We start from the raw sequence: 18,376 nt of genomic DNA, 5'->3' as shown, positions 1-18,376 counted from the left end.
TTGGGATCTCTGGGTCCAAATTTGTCAGTAGGTCCATGGCTTGTGACAGCACTAGGTGTGGACTCACCGTGCCACTGGTAGGGATTACCCTGGAGGGGCATGACTAAGTGTCTACCTGGTCTTCACTAGAGTCACTAGAGTCTCTGATGGTGAGGTTAGGCTTAGGCCGTAAAGGTAGGCACCAGATGACACTCCAGGGCAGTGCCCGGACCTGAAGCAGCTAATCAACGGGTCAGTGAAGTAATACGAGGCATAGAAGGAGAAAGCTCCGATGGCGTCAGCAAATCTGAGGTCAGAACAGACAGATCAGGTTCATAAGACATAGCTAGGGTGAGAAGCTTATAGATCAGATAGGACAATTAAACATGCCGGTTCGGTAACAGAAACGTCAGAACAATACAACACCTTAGCAAACACTAGAGGAAAAGGCAGCTAGGAGCTCAGCTCAGGCAAGAATTGAAGGGAGGAGTGTTATGATCTGCAACGTAAACTAAGGAAAGATAAGGGAATGCTGTCCCTACAGTAAGACTAAGCTGAATCCCTACGATGTAACGGGCTGCCTGTTCCTTGTGAACAGACCCGCCTTAGTCCACGGCTAGTCTGAACGAAGACCTATAGAATTAAGGGAGGGGTCCCTAAATGAACTAAGGACTGGGACAAAAATGGGACACCTCCTAAACAGAAGTTGTTGCAGAGTACAAAAGACAAACTGACAAAAAGTACTAGAGGTCCCAGAGGACCAAGCGAACTGACAGAGATAGGGACTGAAGCACCTGGCTAGAAAGACAGTCAAACAACACTGAAGTCCAGCAAAGCCAGAAAGGCGGAGCTGGAATATATAGGCAGATGGTCACGTGACCGCAAAACACAAGATAACAAAAACTAACAGGAGGGTTCTAACAGTATCCCCTCTTCTATGAGGATCCTCCGGATCCTCCAGGCCCAGGCCTATCAGGAAACCTCCTGTGGAAAGCTTTAACAAGCCTAGGAGCAGAGACATCATCCGTCCTTACCCAGGAGTTGTCTTCGGGACCGAAACCCTTCCAGAAGACAAGATACTGTAATTTCCCTCTATGCCATCTAGAATTCAAAATACGAGAAATTTCATATTCGCCGTCTTCCACCACAGGAGGAACTGTGACAGTGGCGTCCCTATTAGATAAATCAGCCTTTTTCAACAAGGAAACATGAAACACAGGATTAATCTTCCAGGGAGTAGGGACATCTAACCTAACAGCAGATGGTTTAACAACCTGAAGCACTTTAAATGGTCCCACAAACTTAGGACTCAGTTTTTTAGAGGGAATCCTCAACCGCAGGTTCTTCGAGGACAACCAAACCATGTCACCCACAGTAAACAAAACCTCTTTACATTTCCTGTCAAAAAGCTTCTTGGACTTCTTGTTAGCCTCTTGCAGGTTAAAACGTACATTAGTCCAAACTCTCTCCAAATCACCAGAAAAATTCTTCTCCTCCGGCACCGCCGACCCCAATTTGGAGAACGAACCAAAAGACGGATGTCTCCCAGTACAACAAAAAAAGGAGAACACCCAGCAGAGGAGAATGTATGATTGTTAAGAGCAAATTCTGTGAGAGGCAGAAACTCAGACCACACCTCTTGATTGTCTGCCACAAAACAACGCAAAAACTGTTCAACATCCTGGTTCTTTCTTTCAGTCTGTCCATTCGACACCGGATGATAGCCAGACGAAAATGACAAATGGACTCCCAACCTGTCACAAAAAGCACGCCAAAAGCGAGCCACAAACTGAGGTCCTCTATCAGAAACAATATCCGTGGGAACGCCATGGAGCTTGACAATCTCCTTAATAAAAGCCTTAGCGAGTGTCTTGGCGCATGGCAACTTAATGAATGGAACCAAATGACACATCTTCCTAAAACGTTCCACGACCACCCAAATGACAGTAAAACCCACGGACACAGGAAGATCAGTAATAAAATCCATAGTGAGATGCGTCCAAGGCGCACTAGGAAGCTCCAGAGGGCAAAGCAACCCCGCAGCAGGAGTATGTGAAGCCTTTGACCTAGCACACACAGTACACTGACACACCCACTTGATGACTTCCTTCTGCCTTCCAGGCCACCAAAAACTGCGACTGATAAGTCTCTTAGTCTCCGAAACTCCTGAATGACCTGCCAATCGAGACTCATGACGCTCCACAAACAAATCTCTCCTAAAGGCTCTAGGCACGAACAACCTCCCATGGGGAGTGTTAGATGGAGCATCATCTTGAGCATTCAGAATCCCATTCTCCAAAACAAGAGTCCAAAGCTGCCACCACAACTCCTTTCTGCAAAATGCTCTCCTCCTCCTCGGCACCGACCGTAGGAGAGAAGCTGCGAGATAAAGCATCGGCTTTAACATTCTTAGTACCAGGGATATAGGTAACAGAAAAATGAAACCGAGAAAAAAAAAGTGCCCACCTAGCTTGATGGGCATTGAAGCGCTTGGCAGCATCCAGATTGATCAAATTCTTATGATCTGTGAAAACCTGAATAGGAAATCTAGCGCCTTCCAAAAAATGACGCCAGTGTTCAAACGCAAGTTTAATAGCCAGCAACTCCCGATTTCCAAAATCATAATTCAGTTCGGTTTCCGAAATTTTTTTCGAAAAGAAGGCACAAGGATGTACTCCACCCTTGTTCTGTTGAGACAAAACTGCTCCGACCCCCACTGATGAAGCATCGACCTCCACCAAAAAAGGCTTGGTCTCATCAGGCTGCATAAGGATAGGGGCAGAACTGAACCTCTCTTTGAGATACTCAAACGCTTCAATGGCCTCAGTAGTCCACCTTTCCTGGTGAGATCGGTTAGAGGTTTAACAATTACAGAAAAATTCTTAATGAATTTTCTGTAATAATTGGCAAAACCCAAAAATCTCTGTATAGATTTCAAACCAATAGGCCTAGGCCATTCCTGCACAGCCTGCACCTTCACAGGGTCCATCTCAAAGCCCTCGCTGGAGACAATGTAGCCCAAAGGACTCATTTTCTGCACAGCGAACTCACATTTCTCCAGCTTAGAAAAGAGTGAATTATCACTCAATAACTGCAAAACTTCACGTACACTCTGCCAATGGGACTCGAGATCTGGTGAATAAATCAAAATGTCATCCAAATACACAACCACATTCTTACCAATCAAAGGTCTCAGGATGTCATTAATAAGGTTCTGAAAAAATGCAGGTGCATTGGTAAGACCAAAAGGCATCACCAGATTCTCAAAATTACCTACCGGAGTGTTAAAAGTAGTTTTCCATTCATCACCCTCCTTCACACGTAACAAATTGTATGCCCCCCGGAGATCAATTTTGGAGAACCACTTGGCTCCCACTAACTGGTTAAACAAGTCAGGAATTAACGGCAATGGGTAGGAATTGCGTATGGTAATCTTATTAATTTCACGAAAATCCAGACATGGACGTAAACCGCCGTCCTTTTTTTTTAACAAAGAAGAATCCAACTGCCACAGGTGACTTAGAAGGTCTAATGTGACCAGCAGCCAGGCTAGTCTGTATGTACTGCTGGTGCATTTTTGCTGTGGCGGTGGTTGGCGCACGGCTCCGCTCCCGTTCAGGTAGGAAATGTTAGGACCCACTACGAGGTTTTCCGTGACGTGGCAGTGGGCTTCATACAGTCTGATCAGAATGTTAAACTAAGAACCTCATGTTCAGTTATGTATATTTTTGCCGAGAGTCATTAGATCAAATGTATGATTTTTGGAGGTGGGGTCCATGCTCCTTTTTTTGCATAGTCTGTATGTACTCCTCCAAGGCCTTTCTTTCAGGGATAGTCAGAAAGATGCAGCAGTGCTGGGAGTGCTGCAAGAGGCAACTCAGTGAAATGGCCTGACACAAGGAGAAGCAGTGCGGTTACCACAGTCCGCAGTGAGTAGAGCAGCGCTGAGTAGGTGTGCGAGTTACGGCGTGACAGGCAGTGATAATCTCCTTCTGATAAAACACTGCTGCCCCCATATTACATAGCAAAACCTGCTGACAGATTTTCTTTACTAAGATGATTCTCTTCCTATTAGTTTTCGTCAGCCCATGTAAACAAGCTAGTAAACTACGGCTGTTCGACTGGTCTATCATTTCTCATTAGCATGCTCAAATCGGTCTGTCTAAATGGATCATTAGTTATGGTGAGCATACTTTGTAGAACTTGTTGTTTTAATTTCACATTTCTATGATGTTAGAAACTTCCCTCATTATCTATTACACAAATATAGTGTGATTCATGAAATTACAATATTGTCAGGTCACCACTAAAGATTCTTTTAACCCTTGCTGGAAACCTTTTTACAAATGGTTTATAAGAAATAATCTCAAACATGAGATGTATCACTTATAAAACCACTCATAATTAAAACAAATACAAAAAAATAGCATAAAAAAATACATTTATATTATATATTACAGAAATGTATGAAATGTCTGACCTTCTGTCATTATTTTGCCTTTGATGCATTTTTTCCATTCTTCCATACTTGTGCAGAAATGTATTACTCAGAGCATGGAAGCTGGTTTCAGTAATGTGTTATCAAGATGAAGGCAAAAAAAGAGAGAAGATCTTTGGCATAATCATTGTACTTATGTGTCCTCTGTGAACATCTGTTTATGGGTTTCGATGATTGTACATGAATATGCTCCATGTAAATCTCTGAAACAATAGTCATAAAAAAACCTCTTCTGCTCAGGCAATAATTTTACAAGAATTCTGCTGGTGAGGTCTACCATTGTTAGCAAAATTAAAACGTCTAACTTTAAGTGGTCTTGTTCACATGAACGTATTTTCGGTCTGAAAAAAACGGACAGCACTCGGACCAATGTTAATCAATGGGGCAGTGCAGATGAGTGATATTTTTTCACTGACCAAATTTGTGTGTGAAAAAAAAAATAAAAATCTCAGCATGCACTAGGTCCTTCTGTTAATCGGAAGAAACTGACCCATTCAAGTCTATGGTTGCATGAAAAAAATCCAATGCCATACAAAGACACAGTATCCAATTTATACAAATACATTGCAATTCTGTAACATAAGAAACTGTAAATGGTCTTGTAAATGATTAATAGCTGCTGCTGGTAATATATGGACAGCACATGGATGACAAGCGAGAAAAAAATCTGAATGATTAATTATATATTCGTGTGAACCTACCCTAAGCTAGAGATGAGCAGATCTTTTGAAATTCAAATTTTCCCCCAAATTTTGATTTGCAGTGAAAGAATTCACAGAGAGAGGAGAGAAAGGACCCTGCTGACCATAAGAGCTTACCCACAAAAGAGAGACTTATCCAGTGACTCTGGAGATGGAAAATGACTCTGCAGTACAAACTGTGCTTCTCAGGGAAACTCTGATCTGTGATGACCCAGGTACTGATCACCAATGTACAACGTATGATAATCCGCTAGATATCATAGCTACAGGGCATTATGGGGTAGCCCATGCAACGACGCAAAATGACATTGGCTTTCTATCTGAGACTTTAGCAGTGTAGGAAATGGTGGCCGAAAAGCTTTCTTTTTTGATCTGCGAATCGAATCTTAAAATTTCACAAATTTCAGATAATTCGGCCTGATCCAGTGGCGTACCACCAATGGCGGCAGGCCACGCAGCTGCCATGGGGCCCATATGCTGATACTGTTGAAAGCAATAATAAGAGCGGGAGCATCAGCTGATGCTTCCTCCCCCATCATTCTCCCTCAGCGTCTGACGTTGCACAGCAGGTGTGATGACGTCACTACATGGCGCACGCTACATTGAGATATGAGGGTGCTTCTGAACGCTCGCTGCAGGGACCAGAGCAGTGGGGCCACAAGGAGGAGAGGTGAGTGTTGGTATTTATTTTTTAAATCAGTGAGCACATTGTGTTGGCCATAATACTGTATGGAGAACTATGGGGAGTGCATTATTCTATACGGAGGACTATGGGGGGTACATTATTCTATATGAAGGACTATGGGGGATGCATTATACTCTATGGGGGACTATGTGGTGCATTATACTATATAGAGGACTATGAAGTGCATTATACTATATGGAGGACTATGGCGTGCATTATAATATATGGAGAACTGTGGGTAATGCATTATGCTATATGGAGGACTATGGGGTGCATTATGCTATATGGAGGACTATGGGGTGCATTATATATATGGAGGACTATGGAGTGCAAAGCCTGTACACTTCATAGAGGGATATGAGGGTGCCATTATATTGTATGCAAGCAATTATACAGTGTGAAGATTTGTGTGGGGTCCATCATACTATGTGGAGAGCTGTGTGAGGGCCATTATACAGTGTGGTGAAGTGTGAGGCCATTATACTGTATTGTGGGGTATGGGTTGGGCCCAGTTAGAACTTCTGCTAAGGGCCCCTATGATTTCTATGTATGCCCCTGCTCTCATGGAAAGCCATGAATAGGCTCGGTTACCGCAAATATAATATAAACCCTGTTTAAGCACCTTAGGAACAATCTTACCATGGCTGCCTAACCAATGTTGAAACCAGATCATATTATATACGTTTTAATTTGGCTATGTGATTAACATACATCAGCCTTAGCCATACTGTGGGTGGAAAAAGTATGCCAGACAGTTCTAAGTATGTTCCCAGGTCTGAAAGAGCATTGTGAGAAGTGTGGTCTATGTCTATTTCAACATCATCACTATAATCTGGGAGATTAAGATCGTTTATTGTTATTGGGATACCAGTCAGATGGATTCCTTTGTGGTTCGTCGGAACGTAGGATCAGACTAAGCAGTTTATGGTGTTGAGATGTTTGGCTGTTTCTTGATGTAAAAGTCAAATAGAGTTCTTCTGCTGTTCTTCATTCACTTGCATACAACAACACCAAAGATAAAAGAACATGTGGCGTAGCATATTCATTTTGAAAGTCTCTCAGTGGTTAATCTTCTTTTACTCGAAAGGCCTCACCCTTTCGGCACAAATCCTTACCAATCCTAAGATTAATCTTTTTACAGTGAGAAGCAAGGATCCAATTTTGTTTCCCTTTCAACTTTAGTGATGTAGATGTGGTCAGTAGTATCTGGTGTGGGCCATCAAATCGGGGTTCCAGATGTTTTCTCACATAACTTCTTACCACCCAATCTCCTGGTTGCAGGGGGTTATTGCCAAATAGGCCCTGTGGTAAAGAAGAGAAGATTTTGCCATGCAAATTTTTCAATTGCTTGTGAAGATGAACAACATAGTTATTTAGAGACGTGTATTGTCCATGTAGTCCTTGTGGAAATAAGACACCTGTTAAGGGTGAACTCCCAAACATGACTTCAAATGGTGAAAGTCCATGGGTTCCCTGTGAGGTATGTGTGGCGCCCCTGAGGGTTCGGTCGCCACAGAGGTATTGCATCTCAACCAGAGGTGTGGTATCTCACTCTCAGGTAAGGAAGGAGTATGGCTCAGGACCCTAACACCACATCCACTACACCACATTTCCGGGGGACAGGGCGACAATGCTCCTACAGGAGAGCACAACTGTCCCTGATCCCTGGCTGGAGTGGGGAGGAACCACTAGAGAGGGGGAACCAGGTAGTGGATGGGTGGAGGACGCAGATCTTGGGAGCACTGGGAGTAGGAGGTATAAAAACTAGGAACCATTTTGGTTCAGGGAGTGGAGAAGAGAAGTTCAGTCAGAGGAGGAGAGTGTCAGGAGCAGGGGCTCTGTACGAGCTCTGCTCCACAGGCAGGCCTAGTTAAGGGGCCTGAGCCTGAAAGGAGAGAAGAGAGGAAAGAGGGAGCAGGAAGGCTCCAGGACAGGAACCGAAGGGACCCTAGGGGTACGGGCCATGCAACCGCCACCCGTACGCCCGCCGCTGCCAGGAGGTAGGGGGGTCAGGCCAGAAGAAGGGAACCGGATCCCTCAACCAGCAGAGACTACAGGGCTCAACTGGGAACCGGAGGCTGCAGCACTTCAAGTACAGCAAGCCGTCCACACCAGCCACCAGGACGGTAGCCACATAGGGCCAGGGGACGGAACACACGTCGCCCTCCAAGGCCCGAGGACACTGGACAGAGGTGCCGCTAGGTGTGAGGTACAAGGAGAGAGGCCAGAGAGGACACATTGAAGGGGGGTCCTGCTAAATGCTCCTGAGATACCTGAGGGTCGACCGAGCCCCTTACTGCGTGATCACAGGACGCCGTGGGCTCTTACACTGGCCCTGTAAGTGGAACTGCTTAACCGTGAGTAAAAGATCTGGGACTGCATCATCTGGACTCTGTGATTCTTCTTACACCACGACACCCTGCACTATCACCACCATCCTCTATACACGCTGCCCTGAAGCTGCACTCTTCCTGTGGGGAGTTACACTACCTTGCTGCGCATACCACCAGCTTTAGCGGACTGCTCCGCAGCGGCGGTTATCAATAACCGCATTCCATAGGTGGCGTAGTCGGACTATTTAAACCAGATACACATAGACTATTCCTGGTTTGACCGCCCTGGGTCACGGACCGGGTCGCCACCACGGTGACTACAACCCCCAGCATCTACAAGGCCCGGCTCCGGGTGCCCCACGGCCCAGGGGGCGCGTCATATGCCTCCTAGCAAGCAATGCCAGAAGCAAGGCTTGCAGCCAGGTGAATTTTTATTTCTTTACAGATTTAACTATTTTGTTCTTTAAAATACTATTTGCTCTTTCAACCTTTCCTGATGATTGTAGATGATATGGAGTATGTACAGTACAGACACCTTCTCATTTTAAGATTTTTCTGTATTGTCATGACTTTGAAAATTGTACATTCACACTGAAGGCATCAAAACTATGAATTAACACATGTGGAATTATATACTTAACAAAAAAGTGTGAAACAACTGAAAATATGTCTTATATTCTAGGTTCTTCAAAGTAGCCACCTTTTGCTTTGATGACTGCTTTGCACACTCTTGGCATTCTCTTGAAGAGGTAGTCACCGGAAATGGTTTTCACTTCACAGGTGTGCCCTGTCAGGTTTAATAAGTGGGATTTCTTGCGTTATAAATGGGGTTGGGACCATCAGTTGTGTTGTGCAGAAGTTTGGTGGATACACAGCTGATAGTCCTACTGAACAGACTGTTAGAATTTGTATTATGGCTAGAAAAAGCAGCTAAGTAAAGAAAAAGAAGTGGCCATCATTACTTTAAGAAATGAAGGTCAGTCAGTGCGAAAAATTGGGCAAACTTTGAAAGTGTTCCCAAGTGAAGTTGCAAAAACCATCAAGCGCTACAAAGAAACTGGCTCACATGAGAACCGCCCCAGGAAAGGAAGACCAAGAGTCACCTCTGCTTCTGAGGATAAGTTTATCCGAGTCACCAGCCTCAGAAATCGCAGGTTAACAGCAGCTCAGATTAGAGACCAGGTCAATGCCACACAGAGTTCTAGCAGCAGACACATCTCTACAACAACTGTTAAGAGGAGACTTTGTGCAGCAGGCCTTCATGGTAAAATAGCTGCTAGGAAACCACTGCTAAGGACAGGCAACAAGCAGAAGAGACTTGTTTGGGCTAAAGAACACAAGGAATGGACATTAGACCAGTGGAAATCTGTGCTTTGGTCTGATGAGTCCAAATTTGAGATCTTTGGTTCCAACCACTGTGTCTTTGTGCGACGCAGAAAAGGTGAACAGATGGACTCTACATGCCTGGTTCCCACCGTGAAGCATGGAGGAGGAGGTGTGATGGTGTGGGGGTGCTTTGCTGGTGACACTGTTGGGGATTTATTCAAAATTGAAGGCATACTGAACCAGCATGGCTACCACAGCATCTTGCAGCGGCATGCTATTCCATCCGGTTTGCGTTTAGTTGGACCATCATTTATTTTTCAACAGGACAATGACCCCAAACACACCTCCAGGCTGTGTAAGGGCTATTTGACCAAGGAGGAGAGTGATGGGGTGCTACGCCAGATGACCTGGCCTCCACAGTCACCAGACCTGAACCCAATCGAGATGGTTTGCTGTGAGCTGGACCGCAGAGTGAAGGCAAAAGGGCCAACAAGTGCTAAGCATCTCTGGGAACTCCTTCAAGATTGTTGGAAGACCATTTCCGGTGACTACCTCTTGAAGCTCATCAAGAGAATGCCAAGAGTGTGCAAAGCAGTCATCAAAGCAAAAGGTGGCTACTTTGAAGAACCTAGAATATAAGACATATTTTCAGTTGTTTCACACTTTTTTGTTAAGTATATAATTTCACATGAGTTAATTCATAGTTTTGATGCCTTCAGTGTGAATGTACAATTTTCATAGTCCTGAAAATACAGAAAAATCTTAAAATGAGAAGGTGTGTCCAAAGTTTTGGTCTGTACTGTACATAGCCAGCAGTTTTTGTTTTGGTTAATTTTTTTAAGCCGCCACTACAACAAGGTAGACTCTATATCCAATTGTGAAAAAAAGATGAGGACTTTATTAGCCCATCAGATGTGGCAACGTTTCGGCTGAGAACAGCCTTTTTCGACTTGTGCCATTCCAGAGGAGGAAGACATCATCTATGTATCGCCACCACTTAATTACCATCTAGTAGTGGTGGGACACATAGATGAGGTCCTCCTCCAATGTCGTCATTATGTTACGGGTCCGGGTGGTGGAACCTCTGTGCTTCGGTGCAAGGAGGGACCAGAGGGGCGTGACTAAGTGCCTTCTCGGCCTGACCCAGGTCACACGGCGGCTTAGTCGACTCCGTGAACCAGGGAGGGACCGGGCAGATGAACCAGGTGCCACTCTGGGACCGACCTTGTGTGAGAGCAGGTGACTCCCACGGGTCAGATGACAGGAACTGACCGGTACAGCGGATGAGCACGGCAGGAAGGCAGACGGGTGGCCCAGGTAGATCAGCAGGCTGATACGGCAGATAATCAGACAGGTGCTCCGGGTAGGCAGGCTGGCGGGCACCGCAGGTAACTGCCAGGTGCTCCAGGTAGGCAGGCAGGAGGGCACGGCAGGTTACTGGCAGACTGGCGGGCAGAACTAATAGACAGACTGGCGGGCTGGACTGTAGACAGACTGGCGGGCTGGACTGAGTGGCAGCGGGACCTGAGGGCTGAAGCAAGTGTTAGCACACGGAACAACAACCTTGCACAGGCACCTCCATTTTGGAGGAGGTGTCTTATATAGGGGAAGGCCTCCGGCCATTGGCCGGGGACTCTTTAGGACGGCACACGGCCCCTTTAAGAGGGAGGGAGTGCGCGCGCCCTAAGCACAGTGCCCAGGAAGCTGCGCGCGGTGCGCATCACAGCAGGAGGGGAGCAGGATGATGCCGGACCAGGACCGCGGCAGTGAGGGGAACGGCGTCTCTGCCCGGCAGGAGGCAGAGACGCTGATGCTACACATTACAATACTGGCGTAAGTTGGTGCCATATTTGCCCCCCATGGCGGTTCCCCGCTTTTGCAAAAAGAACTCAGTAGCCAAATAGGAAGTAATTCTTTTTTTAAACCATATCAAGAAGAGAGATTATCACATTTTTTACTTTGTTGGATAAATTCAAAGAAGATAATTTACATTTTACTGCAGTGATGCCTCGCTCATGGTCTATTGAGGTATATAGCGATGTAACATCAAAGGAAGCCAAGATGACCTTACCTGTCAAGTTGACCTCCCTCAGTTTTTGTAAAAAATCTGTAGTGTCTTTAATCCAGTAAAATTTATATTATTAAATATCGAGTTGACCCCCGATATGATGGGCCAACCCCGTGGATCATTTAACGATTTGTGTATTTTTGATAGTGTATAGATCACCGGTGTGGTGGGATATTCTATATACAGAAATTCATAAAGATATTGATCGAAAACTCCCTTGCTTCACTAAGAATATACTTTAATTCCCTTAATATTTCTAATTTGGAATCACCACTCAACTTCTGATATACTTCTGTATTTTTTAAGACCACATATTACCACCACATAGTGACTGAATACTACAATACTGATCATTAATAAAAAAAAACACAATGCTAATATTACCATAAATGCCATTATACACATGAGCTCTGTACATAGTATACAGAGTATAGTGTAAGTGTACAGGTAATACAAAGATTACCAGTGACATTATACACAGGAGCGCTGTATATAGTGTCAGTGTACAGGTAATACAGTGATCAACTGTGACATTATACACAGGAGTTCTGTATATAGTGTATAGTGTACAGGTAATACATGGATCACCAGTGACATTATACACAGGAGCTCTGTATATAGTGTTCGTGTACAAGTAATACAGTGATCACGAGTGACATACACAGGAGCTCTGTATATAGTGTCAGTGTACAGGAAATACAGTGATCACCAGTGACATTATACACAGGAGCTCTGTATATAGTGTACAGGTCATACAGTGATAACCAGTGACATTATACATTAGGAGCTCTGTATATAGTATATATGTAATACAGTGATCACCAGTGACATTATACACAGGAGTTCTGTGTATAGTGTACATGTATTACAGGGATCACCTGTAACATTATACACAGAAACTCTGTGTATAGTGTACAGGTAATACAGTGATCACCAGTGACATTATACACAGGAGCTTTGTATGTAGTATGTAGTGTATAGTGTCAGTGTACAGGTAATACACTGACTCACCGGTAACATCTCTAGTTGAAGTCTTTCATCTTCGCTTTTCTTGTTCATCCAGCACAGACCACCATCACTTATTCCAGCCAGGACTCGTCTCCTGCAGAAAATTACACATAGTTATCTAGGGCAGTTTCCAGAGCACATTCCCTAATTTTTCCCCAACTTATACACTACATCAGATCAAGAAAAAAGCGACATAGTGTCGCCCTGCACAGTAACAGAACCCCCCACTGAAAACAGTATCCTCAAAAATAAAATACACCACAGCAGTAATAATATCCCTTAAATAGCCCCTCCAGTAATAATGTCCCACATCCTACTCCCATATGTACTTCATACTGGACCCCATGTCTCATTCCTGGCCCCATATGTCTTCATCCTGACCTCATATGTTCTCCCATCCTGCCCCCATGTCATCTCCCATTTTGCCCCTGTGTCTCTTCATTCGGCCCCCATGTCGCTCCATTCTGCCCATGTCTCTCCATTCTGCCCCCATATCATCTCCCATTCTACATCCGTGTCATCTCCCATTCTACCCCCATGTCATCTCCCATTCTACCCCCATGTCATCTCCCATCCTTCCCCATTTCATCTCCTATTCTGCCCCCATGTCTGCTGGTGTCAATGGGGTCTGCTGAGAAGAGTCTAGACTGGGGAGGGGAGTGGAATTACTGGGGGAGGAGGGGGGCATCATTTCTGGATGGTCTTGTACACGTCCTGGAGACGCAGATGATTTTGGTGAGTTCAGCACACGAGTTCTCCCACAATCATATTACGCAAGGGAAATGTAAGTTATTACTGCAAATGTAAATGTGTAAATGACCTTCTACAGCTGTCAGTAATAGAGGGGGGGTTCTGTTGTGGATAATAAACCAACGTGATGATGGCTGTTGAAAATTAAAAGAAAGTTAATTTATTATAATAAGTGACAGGGTAATGCATTTCCATAAAATTAATGAGTGCTGCACTATCATAGAAGCAGCACACTTTATATAGTTAAACACAACTAAAAAGCCAACTGGCCACCTCCTGAGGGGCAACATCAAGAATGTTCGTGAAGTGACCATTCTCCTCCTTCAGCTTGGCTCAGCCGGGGGCGGCTCTTCTTTAGCACGTTATTCATGAAGGAGTTAAGAAAGCATTTTCTTACTAAGCAGATATTGTCTTTCTTGTTAACATTGTTTTTATTAAAAACGTTCTAATTATTATACCAAATGGGATTAAACAACAGGAAGGAAAAGAAAAGAAAAAATATGGGGGAACAAGGAAAAAAAGAGAACATGGGATAAAGAAATATCGCAAAGCAGTAACAGATATTCTATTTCTGATACATATACCAAGACATATTAAGATCAAGGGAAAGACAATGGAATTATAATTTCTTCCACAGTACCTCACCCTTTTGATAATTTCATTATCACACATTATGTAAGCTAGGTAACTATGTTCCTGCCTATCCTGAAATGACCCTTTTGACAGCCCGTACTACACAAAGTATGCAGCTAGTCTGCATAGATCCTGGGATGTCAGACATCCATTCCTGGCTGCCTTATAGTTGCCATTTCATCTAAGCATTCACTCAATCATTATTAAAGCATACACTCACACATATTCATTCCTCTGTAATAGGATGACGACAACTGTCCAGACCTGCATCCCACCACAAGGACCACTCCGGAATAATCCCTGGAGAATGAAATCATCCTCAGTAATCAGTGGAGATACTATTCCCCCTTAATCTCAAGGCATTCTCTCTTCTAAGAGTGCTGCTCAAACTGTTAATGTGCAGCTGTGTGACCCTATTTTCAGAGATGATGTCCTCTGCCCAACTCTCAAAAAGCTGAAAGGGTCTTCAGAGCCCCCATACAGCCCCCTATATGCAGTATGAGACCACACAGCCTCCTATATACAATGAGCCCCCACGTAGCCCATGAATATACAGTATGAGCCCCCATATAGCCACTACTATATACAGTATTTACCCCTATATGTAGTATGAGCCCTTAGATAACCCCTGTGTAGAGTAACAAGCTCCCACATAACCTCGTATATACAGTATGAGCCCCCACATAGCCTCCTATATACAGTATGAGAACCCACGTAGCCCCTTTATATAGTGTGAGCCCTCACATAGTCCCTCTATATATATTCTGAGCCCCCACACAGCCCCGTGTACTGTGTAAGCACCCAGATAGCCTCTCTATATAAAGTATAAGACCCCCCACATAGCCCCCTGTATACAGTATGAGCTCCCACATATTTTCTGTACTGTATATAGAGAAACTAAGTATTTGATAAACTGCTGATTTAGCAAGTTTTCCCACCTACAAAGAATGAGGAGGTCTGTAATTTTTATCATAGGTACACTTCACCTGTGAGAGACAGAATCTAAAAATAAAAACCAGAAAATAACATTGCTCTGCTATATGTTGCAGAAATGCTCATCTGCTATGAGCGCCGACCGCTGGGCGTCACTTATAGCAGATAACCAACCACAGGGGTCTCCTGCAGACCCCTGGTTGACATGCCAACCCATCGGCCACCCGCGATCATGTGACGGGGGCGTCGATGGGCGGGTCTTATGACGTGCTTCCTGCGCGGCCATGTTAAATGCCGCTGTTGGAGATTGATAGCGCCATTCAACATGTTAACAGCCGCAAGTGGATTGCGATTCAATCGCGGCTGTTAGGGGCACATGTCAGCTGATGAAAATCAGCTGACATGTGCTGGAAAAGATGTGGGCTCAGCATCGGACCCCACATCAAACAGGGGGAGGCGACTTATGACATACCTATACGTCATAGGTCGTAAAGGGGTTAAACTGCCTGGCCCAAAACTTTACTTGGTAGTAGGAAGGTGCGTCATCACCAAATACAGAAATCACTCTTTCTTGGATTTTTTCAGGCTTATTTTCTGCCTTTGTAAGGAATTTAATCACAAAGCTCCAAATGCCTCACTTTCTTTGTAGAGCCGCACTGTACTACACTTACCATCCTATCACTTTCAGTACTTTCATCAGACTGAACTTCTATTGTGCCTGTTGCATGTCCAGACATGTCTCAACTAGTGTTGAGCATTCCGATACTGAAATATCGGGTATCGACCGATATTCGCGGTATCGGAGTTCCGATACTTTTAGAATATCGAATACCGGAATCGGAAGTTCCCATAATGCCTGCGCTCTGCAGTGTCTCTGAAGGATGACAAGCTGGATGGCAGCGCTCAGCTTACTGTACTTGTCATTTAGTGTTAAAGGATTTATTAAAAAAAATAATAGTGTTTTCATGCACCGTCTCTTTAAAAAAGCCGGCGGCAATTCAGCAGCGGCATACACCGCTGCTGAATTGCCAGCTGCCTTTTTTAAAGAGACGGTGCATGAAAACACTGTTATTTTTTTTAATAAATCCTGAAAACACTGTTATTTTTTTTAATAAATCCTTTACACTAAATGACAAGTACAGTAAGCAACACTGTCACTGTACTTCTTATATATGTGACTGACATGTTTCTATCTATCTAATCTATGTGTGATGTTCTATTCTTTCTGTTCTAAATTGTCGGGTACCGGTGTATGTCGCTGCTGAATTGCCGGCTTTTCATGTAATACATTCTACTTTATTCTTAGTTGTTTTCCTTCATGTAGAATTAACCTACAAGGAAAGAAAAGGTTTATTTTTATTCCGATATTTGTGTCCCATTGACTTGCATTGGTTTCCAGTATCGGAATCGGCGATATCCGATATTTTTTGGGTATCGGTCCGATCCAATCCGATCCGATATTTCCTGATATCGGAAGGTATCGCTCAACACTAGTCTCAACATGCACAGAAAAGCTCAGCTCAGCTCTCTAAGGCTATGTGTCCACGATGCAGAAATGCTGCATATTTTTTCCGCTTCTCCCTGGCAGGAAAAACGCATGCGGATTTTACATGCGTTTTTCCTGCCAGGTAGAAGCGTTTGTCAAGCGTTTTTGCATGCATTTCTGCATGCGGGTTATCAAGCGCTTTTCCAAGCGATTTTAGCATCACTTGGAAAAGTGCTTGACAACTTGGTAACACAATATAAATTCATGCAACCGGCATGGAATTATATAGTGTGACCAAGTAATAGTTCCAAAAAAAGAATAAGAATGGTGAAAAATAAAAAATAAAGATTATACTTACCTTCTGATGGCCCGCTGTCTCCTTCTCCGATGCGTCCGGTCTCCCCGGAGTATCGCGGTGGTGTGAAGGACCTGCGATGACGTCATTGAGCTATGTGACAGGTCACGCGACCGCCGACGTCAGCGGTCGCGTGACCTGTCACATGACTCAATGACGTCATATCAGGTCCTCACACCACCGCGAGCCGCCCAACACACCGCAAGCATCGCTGAGGAGACCGGGGGACATCGGAAGGTAAGTATAATCTTTATTTTTTATTTTAAATTCTTTTTTTTACAGGTACCATGGTACCCAGGTCTGGATGAGAGTCTCCTCTTCACCAGGCCTGGGTACCATCCGCACATTGAATAGCTTCATATCCGCGTGTGCACATGTAGTGATGCAGATATCAAGCGTTTCAATTCAAGTCAATGGCGGCAATTACACTGTGTGTCCACAAAATTAATGGACATGCTGCGTATTTTTCCGCAATGATAATCCGCAGCGGAAATTTCCGCAGCATGTGCACAGCACATGCGGATTATCATTGGGGACCATGGGGCATGTATTACCAAGCGTTTTTTAAGTGTTTTCGCTACGGAAATTCCGCAGCAAAAACGCTTGAAAAACGCATAGTGGGCACGCAGCCTAACACTGACAGAACATGCTGTGGTATGTAACTTCTTGAACACTCCATATATACACTGCTCAAAAAAATAAAGGGAACACTTAAACAACAGAATATAAGTCCAATTAAATCAAACTTCTGTGAAATCAAACTGTCCACTTAGGAAGCAACACTGATTGACAATCAATTTCACATGCTGTTGTGCAAATGGAATAGACAATAGATAGAAATTATTGGCAATTATCAAGACACCCTCAATAAAGGAGTGGTTCTGCAGGTGGGGACCACAGACCACAACTCAGTACCAATGCTTTCTGGCTGATGTTTTGGTCACTTTTGAATGTTGGTTGTGCTTTCACACTCGTGGTAGCATGAGACGGACTCTACAACCCACAGACGTTGCTCAGGTAGTGCAGCTCATCCAGGTTGGCACATCAATGCGAGCTGTAGCAAGAAGGTTTGCTGTGTCTGTCAGTGTAGTGTCCAGAGGCTGGAGGCGCTACCAGGAGACAGGCCATTACACCAGGAGACATGGAGGAGGGCAACAACCCAGCAGCAGGACCGCTACCTCCGCCTTTGTGCAAGGAGGAACAGGAGGAGCACTGCCAGAGCCCTGCAAAATGACCTCCAGCAGGCCACAAATGTGCACATGTCTGCACAAACGGTTAGAAATCGACTCCATGAGGGTGGTATGAGGGCCCGACGTTCACAGATTGGGGTTGTGCTCACAGCCCAAGACCGTGCAGGACGCTTGGCATTTGCCACAGAACACCAGGATTGGCATAGTCGCCACTGCACCCTGTGCTCTTCACAGATGAAAGCAGGTTCACACTGAGCACATGTGACAGAGTCTGGAGACACCGTGGAGAGTGATCTGCTGCCTGCAACATCCTTCAGCATGACCGGTTTGGCAATGGGTCAGTAATGGTGTGGGGTGGCATTTCTTTGGAGGGCTGCACAGCCCTCCATGTGCTCGCCAGAGGTAGCCTGACTGCCATTAGGTACCAAGAT

At 44.7% G+C, this 18,376-nt stretch overlaps 1 long non-coding RNA gene across 1 annotated transcript in view; it reads right to left on the bottom strand.

Moving 5' to 3' along the window:
• Nucleotides 1-18,376, bottom strand: part of LOC141167267 (uncharacterized) — a 106,145-nt gene that overhangs the window by 32,041 nt on the left and 55,728 nt on the right. The window contains exon 2 of the long non-coding RNA XR_012251412.1: nucleotides 12,602-12,692. This is a non-coding gene — a long non-coding RNA (uncharacterized lncRNA). The remainder of the gene's footprint in view (nucleotides 1-12,601; nucleotides 12,693-18,376) is intronic.

The sequence above is a fragment of the Phyllobates terribilis genome, unplaced genomic scaffold, assembly GCF_046119375.1.
Source record: "Phyllobates terribilis strain yellow unplaced genomic scaffold, ASM4611937v1 Scaffold_1__5_contigs__length_1240528914, whole genome shotgun sequence".
In the NCBI taxonomy this organism is placed as follows: Eukaryota; Metazoa; Chordata; class Amphibia; order Anura; family Dendrobatidae; genus Phyllobates; species Phyllobates terribilis.
Note: the sequence above shows the minus strand (reverse complement) of the source record. Positions and strands in the feature narration are given on the sequence as shown.